The sequence below is a fragment of the Schistocerca serialis genome, chromosome 1 (genome assembly GCF_023864345.2).
Source record: "Schistocerca serialis cubense isolate TAMUIC-IGC-003099 chromosome 1, iqSchSeri2.2, whole genome shotgun sequence".
Taxonomy (NCBI): domain Eukaryota; kingdom Metazoa; phylum Arthropoda; class Insecta; order Orthoptera; family Acrididae; genus Schistocerca; species Schistocerca serialis.
Genome location: NC_064638.1, coordinates 1,174,548,376 through 1,174,556,171, shown reverse-complemented (window position 1 = coordinate 1,174,556,171; position 7,796 = coordinate 1,174,548,376). Strand labels below are relative to the sequence as shown.

Genomic DNA, 7,796 nt, shown 5'->3' with positions numbered 1-7,796 from the left:
AATCGAGTCTCTGCTCCCCCCCCCCCCCCTTTTCATTCACTCTGCCCAACGTGGGGTGCGGCTGGGTAGTTAGGGAAGAAGTGGGGAGGTGTGATGCAGCAAACACGCTCAATGTACATGTATCACCTGATGATAACGGCAAGGTGCAGAATCGGAACATCGTGCTTCGTGAACGACTGCGCCTTGCTGGGTAGCCAACAGCAAAACAAACTGTTGATTCGGTGGAAAAGCATAATATGGACAAATATTATAATGAGAGGATGTGGTTTATGAACGAAATTAAGCCTGACACAGTGTCAAACAGTGAGCATTAGACTGCCGCTAAGAAACTTCAGATGAAATTTTATTGTCACTTTCAGACAGACATTGACATAAATAACATACTGTGATAACACAATATTAACTTTTATCAACATTTAAAAACTGTAGCAAATACAGATCCAACGGTGCTATCAATACACCAGCGATGCATTAGTCTTCTCAATGACCCAGTCCACGTAGCTAGAGACACGTGTGTAGACAGAAGGGTAGGGAGGCTCGCCACATGCATAGCCCCACGACGCAATCCCCACAATCTTTCCCTCGTAGAGCAACGGACCCCCTGAATCACCCTGAAAAGATCAGTGGATAAAGTAGTAGCGGTACGTGTACAAAATCATGTTTCAAAAATCTATATTCTGACCATTCTTAACATAATCCACATTTTTTTCTAACCACTCTAGAATATCGGTGGTCAGGGTCAAATGTAATTCATATCCTTCAATAAAAATTCTAATATTTTTTATCAACATATTGACTACAATTGATATTTTGCTTTATGGCATTTATAAAAATATTGTATAACTACATAATTGTAAGCGGGTAATATTAGTAGTTCCAGAATACTGCAAATCCATTTAGCTTAGTTCTGCTAAAATTTATTTTTAAACAAAATGTATGACATTTGCTCCAAGTAATAATTAATCCACTTCATATGTTTCCAGGTATTCGTCTGGCACTTTTGAAAGAAAATTGAAAGCGTATCTTTGAAGTATTTATACTGTTAATTTTTTTGTATAGATCAATAACGCATCCGCAAAAGCATTGTCCACCGAGTGATATTATATAACAAGCAAAATTGTCATTGCATACGAAGAACACTCATACATTTTAATATTTCTTTAGTTTTTAAAGTAGTCATAAACAAAAATTTGAGAAAGAACATATCGAATGAATCGTGGGATTTGAATAATCAGTTTCTCTCTGTAACACACTGTCATAACGAAATTTCTGGAGAAGACTGCAGTCTAACAGGGACATTAACGTAAATATGGGTTGTAGTATGTCATTTTGCACTGTAATTGAAGTATTTCCGTTTTTAAGACTGCATAACTCTCATATTTACGATGATTCAGTGATACCTTCTTAGCCATTTCCTGTTAACTGCAACTATCGTTTCAATCTCTTGCTCACTGCGGTGTCACAGAAGCTTATATATACATGTACATGTACATTTATATGTTTACTCTGGAATTCAAAATTTAATACCTGAAAGTCGCTTCATCGAACCACCTTCGAGCTATTGTGGCGGTATGCCACATTTTGTTGTTGTGGTCTTCAGTCCTGAGACTGGTTCGATGCAGCTCTCCATGCTGCCCTATTCTGTGGACGTTTCTTCATCTCCCAGTACCTACTGCAACCTACATCCTTCTGAATCTGCTTAGTGTATTCATCTCTTTGTTTCCCTCTACGATTTTTACCCTCCACGCTGCCCTCCAATGCTAAATTTGTGATCCCTTGATGCCTCAGAACATGTCCTACCAACCGGTCCCTTCTTCTCGTCAAGTTGTGCCATAAACTCCTCCCCAATTCTATTCAATACCTCCTCATTAGTTATGTGATCTACCCATCTAATCTTCAGCATTCTTCTGTAGCACCACATTTCCAAAGCTATTTATCGTCCATGTTTCACTTCCATACATGGCTACACTCCATACGAATACTTTCAGAAACGACTTCCTGACACTTAAATCTACACTCGATGTTAACAAATTTCTCTTCTTCAGAAACGCTTTCCTTGCCATTGCCAGTCAACGTGATAAAAATGATAATGAATAACTTCGCAAATATAACGAAACTGACGTCGTAACGAAATAAATATTATCGCAGAAAAATAACAAAGAGTGTAATCAGTTAATTTGATCTGCGAATCTAATTGCAAACTCTGTTCCTTTTGCAAAAGAATCGCTCTCTCTTCCCTATTGTTTCTTGGTAGAGTAAGAAGCCATTTTGTGACGAGGCATGAAAACGTTGAAGTTCTATGTAACATTTAGCCTAAATGTATTCAAATATTACTTAAAAGTGTTGTAAAAGTTTATATGTAACAACTCCTATATTCATGAAGCGGCAACATCAATATTTTTATGCAAATTTTATAGGGGAACATTGGTGCAGAGGTCAGCGCCATTGTTCTAAATGATACCGGCCTAGAGTTGTAATATATATCTTAATACTTGCTAATTTTGACAAATAAAAATAAATGTAAATGTGGGAGAATTCTCTTGATTAGCAGTTCTTCCTTTGAAACAGTAAAAGTAATCAATTTTTTTCAACATTGAATCACATTTGAGTTAAGTAACTTCAGTAAATTTTTTTGAACCCCACAGAACAGAAATTGCAACAACTTCCATGGCACTGCAGTTTCACGGAAGTCAAGAATAATTTATAAAAATCAGTTGAAATTGCAAATGCAGCCAAATATCTGGAATTTTGTATGTTGGTGGTGTCTTTTAATATAAAAACATCGTGTCAGGCAAACTAACTGCGTCAAGGACCACAACCGAGTCACTGACCTAAATAATTTTCCAGTTGTTAAACAGTCAGAATAACACTAACTCCCACTTTTCGTAACATATAAATAATACATAAAAGAGCCACCAACACTACGTCTCTACAGTTCCACTCTCGAACAGCGCGTGGATAAAATGAACACAAATCTTTCTGTGTGAACTCTGATTTCTCTTGTTTTATTATAATGATCATTACTCCTCATGGAGGCGGGCATCAACAAAATATTTTCACAGTCTGAGGACATAGTTTGGGATTGAAATTAATGAGAAGATTCTCCTGCAGTGAAATTCGCAACTGCTTTAATGACAGCCACCCCAATTCGCGTATCATATCAGTGGTACTCTCTCCCCTGTTTCGTAATAATAATAAACGAGCTGCCGTTCTCTGAACTGTTTCCATGTTCTCCGTCAATCCTATATGATGCAGATCCCACACCTCACAGCAGTACTCCAGAAGAGGGCGAACAAGCATAATATAAGCAATCTCTTTAGTAGACCTGTTCCGTTTTCTACATATTCTGCCAATAAATCGCATCTTCCGCTTGCTTTCCTCATAACATTATCTATGGGAACCTTTCAATTAAAGTTATTCGAAACTGTAATTCCTAAATATCTAACTGAATTTACAACCTTAAGCTTTGTGCAATTTATCGTACGACCCAAATTTAGCAGATTCCTTTTAGTAATCATATGGATGACTTGCACGTTTTCGTTACTTAGAGACAACTGCCACTTTTCGCACATACAGATATCTTGTCTAAATCATTTTGCAATTGAATTTGATCATCTGATGACTTTACAAGAAGGTAAATCACAGCATCAGCTACAAGCAACCTAAGACAGCTGCTCAGGTTGTCTCCTAAACTGTTTGTGTTCATCAGGAACAGCAGAGGGCCCGTAACACTTCCTTGAGGAACGTCAGCTATTACTTCTGTTTTACTCGATGATTTTCCGTCAGTTACAACGAACTATGACTTTTTCTCACAGGAAATCACAAATCCTGTCGCACAACTGAGGCAATATTCCATAGGCACGCAGTTTGATGAGAAGTCGCTCTTGAGGAACGGTGTCAAAAGCCTTCTGGAAATCCAAAAATATGGAATTAATTTGACATCCCCTGTCGGTAGAACTCATTACTTCAAGAAAATAGTTAGTTGTGATTCACAAGAACATAATTTCCTGAATCGGAATGTATATTTGTCAATAAATCGTTTTCTTCGAGGTAATTCATAATGGTCGAACACAGTATATGTTCCAAAATCATACTTCAAATCACGTTAGTGATATGGGTCTATAATTCACCGGATTATTGCTATTTCCTTTCTTGATTATTGGTGTGGCTTGCGTGACTTTCCAGTTCTTAGGCACGGATGTTTCGACGAGCGATTGGTTTTATATGGTTGCTATGAACGGAACTACTGAATCAGCATACTCTGAAGGGAATGTGGCCCGTATACGGTTTGGATTGGAGGCCTTGCCTTTATCCAGTGATCTTAGCTCCTTCGCTACATAGAGGACATTTACTCCTATGTCACTCATGTTGGCAGTTGTTCCCGATTCGAGTTCTGGAACATCCATTTCGTCTTGTTAGGTGAAAGAATTTCGGAAAACCATGTTTAGCGACTTTGCTTCAGTATCACTGTCATCAGAAATATCATCATTCTTAAAGGTATTTAAAGCGTTTTTCCGCTGGTTTACTTTAGATACAACCAAAATCGCTTTGGGTTTTCCGCCAGATTTAGAGGCAGAGTGTCGTTGTAGAAAATATAAAAACCATCTCGCTTTGAAGTTCTAAATTTAGAGCTTCCGGAAAACTTCGGCTTTCTTAGGTATTTTGTGTTCTTTTAAATTAGGAATCCTTTCTAGTTGCTTCCGCGACTGTGTTCTGACCTGTTTTTTGTGCTCATTGGTATATATCTTTCAATTGCTGTCGATATTATTTCTTTGAATTCAAACCACATCTGGTGTACGCTTACTTAGTCAGATTAGAAGGAGTGGTGCCTGTCTGTTACGAAAGCCTGAAGTGAATTTTTATCCACTTTACTAAAAATGGATATATTCTGAGTTTACTTTTGGTAGATGTGGATGTGCGCTGGTCATCTCGCCACAGCGAGCTTGTGCGCACTAATCCGTGTATCCGTCATGATACTTCCTATCTGCTTGTTGCTAAGAGATCAAGTATATTTCCGCAACTATTTACATTTCGAGTGGTCTCCCGAAATAATTCTTCGAAATAATTTTCTAAGAGGAGGAATAGAAGGTATTGTGAGGCAAAGATATAGTGCATTACAGAAATTATAAAATTGTTTCTTTCTTTGGTGGAGAAAGAGCGTTGATTAATAATTCAGATATTGTGTTTAGCATCCTCAATACCAGAAATCCAGTTAGTGCTGTGTATATTGTGAGGTATACAGGGTGAACCACCTGAAACTTGCACCGCAAATAATGTGGTAATCGAAAGGGTGTATACTGTGAGGTATAATGGGTGAATCAACTACAACTTGCACCGCAAATAATGCGGTAATGGGGAGTGCTTTTGATGTGCGATTTTCACAGAATGGACTGGTAATCAGGGGCACTTATTTTTAGCCAATAAACAGATTGTCATTATACTTACAAAGCGTATCTTTTGTGCAAACATACGTTTGTTAAATCGAACAATGCCTATTGACATTAACAAAAAACGTTCAAATGTGTTTTATCTTATGGGACTTAACTGCTAAGGTCATCAGTCCTTAAGCTTACGCAATACTTAACCTAAATTATCCTAAGGACAAACACACACACCCATGCCCGAGGGAGGACTCGAACCTCCGCTGGGACCAGCGGCACAGTCCATGACTGCAGCGCCTTAGACCTCTCGGCTAATCCCGCGCGGCTGACATTAAGAAACTAAAATTAGGGTAAATTAGAATTTCAGTGGTGTTTGTTGCAGCATTCTAGTGCGAGTCGTTTACAGGATATCGTATTTTTAAAGGACTCCACACTGACACTTGTTTCTGCCACTCAGCCTACATGGTTGCCAGATATGGTGTTGTTACGTTTGGTTTGAATGTGCTTGTGTGTTTCCTGAGTGCATAGCAACTTGCTGGTCAGGTAGTGTCTGAAAGTCCAAGCAGTAGGTCATGAGTGGACGTTGGGATTTACCGATGCAGAGAAAACCATGCTCGTGGTGGATGGAGAGTGTACGAAAAATGTAGTTTGTTCTCGTACAATGCATGCGGCAAGATATCCCTACAGACAACTGTCTCAGCGATTATTGATGCAACAGCTTACATGAGAGTGGTAGCGTGACACCTAGACAACGTTAGAGAGGGAAACTAGTGGCGACAGAAGAGAGGGGGATTAATCTTTTTGCTGCTGTTGCAGTCGATTAGTACGTTAGCTCCAGCGTAATCTCACGAGGAAGTGGCATGAGTCGGGAAAGTGTTCCATGCATTCTATATCGACATGGATTCCATCTCTATCATATCTATCTCTATCAAGAGCTGCACGAATGCGATTATTAAAATGGTTGTAGCTTCTGTAGATGGACTTTGAGACAGGCTACTCCAGATGATTGTTAGTGGTGAAGCCACATTTACCAGTTATGGCCAGGTAAACCACTGAAACATGCGTTACTAGTCTGTTGACAATCCCTGTTGGCTTAGTCTGTTGGAACGTCAGCGTCCATGGAGTATAAACGTATTGTGTGGGATAGTAAACCATTAGCTCATAGGCCCGTTTTTCATAGACTGAACCCGCACAAGTATCGCAGCCTCCTACCAGACCGTCTACCACGAATGCTGGAAGACTTTCTTTAGCAGACTAGGAGGAACCTGTGGTATCAACATGACGGCTGTCCAGCCCATAGTGCGCGAAGTACTACAGCTTGTCTTCACGAATTGTTTACAAATCGTTGGACTGGGCGCAGAGGACCTGTACCTCGGGCGGCCCGTCCCAGAATTTGATGCCTGTAGACTTTTTTCTATGGGTAAAGCTGAAATACGATACCCACAAGGACATACCAAATACTCCCGCTGATACGCAACTACTTATTACTGCAGGCTGCTAGGACATCTCCGCCGAAATGCTAGGACGTGTACAGCAGTCGTTCCATACCACACAGGAAGCGTGTAATGTCATTGCCAGTTGTGATTTTGAGCAAAGCCTGTGCTGGTCAGTTGTCTCGTCACTGGTCAGAATCCAGAAAACAAGCTCGGTGTCTACTTACATGGCAGGGGCCGTAGGTTTTATCCTCAAAACGAGCAGCACAGATCGGCGTAGGGTAGATGGGGCGGCCGTAGTCATTCCACACTGCCTCGCATTCCTATTGCTTTGTTACTTGAACGTTCACTTTGCGCAGCTCAATTGGACTCAGGCCATTGTACTGTGAAATACACTCCTGGAAATGGAAAAAAGAACACATTGACACCGGTGTGTCAGACCCACCATACTTGCTCCGGACACTGCGAGAGGGCTGTACAAGCAATGATCACACGCACGGCACAGCGGACACACCAGGAACCGCGGTGTTGGCCGTCGAATGGCGCTAGCTGCGCAGCATTTGTGCACCGCCGCCGTCAGTGTCAGCCAGTTTGCCGTGGCATACGGAGCTCCATCGCAGTCTTTAACACTGGTAGCATGCCGCGACAGCGTGGACGTGAACCGTATGTGCAGTTGACGGACTTTGAGCGAGGGCGTATAGTGGGCATGCGGGAGGCCGGGTGGACGTACCGCCGAATTGCTCAACACGTGGGGCGTGAGGTCTCCACAGTACATCGATGTTGTCGCCAGTGGTCGGCGGAAGGTGCACGTGCCCGTCGACCTGGGACCGGACCGCAGCGACGCACGGATGCACGCCAAGACCGTAGGATCCTACGCAGTGCCGTAGGGGACCGCACCGCCACTTCCCAGCAAATTAGGGACACTGTTGCTGCTGGGGTATCGGCGAGGACCATTCGCAACCGTCTCCATGAAGCTGGGCTA

General features: G+C 41.4%; 1 long non-coding RNA gene across 1 annotated transcript; it reads right to left on the bottom strand.

Moving 5' to 3' along the window:
* Window positions 1–322: 322 nt before the first annotated feature.
* LOC126418633 (uncharacterized) lies at window positions 323–7,201 on the bottom strand. The gene is made up of 2 exons (XR_007575882.1): window positions 7,042–7,201; window positions 323–611 (listed from the first exon to the last, which is right to left on the bottom strand). It is a non-coding gene; the product is annotated as an uncharacterized LOC126418633 (long non-coding RNA).
* Window positions 7,202–7,796: the final 595 nt, after the last annotated feature.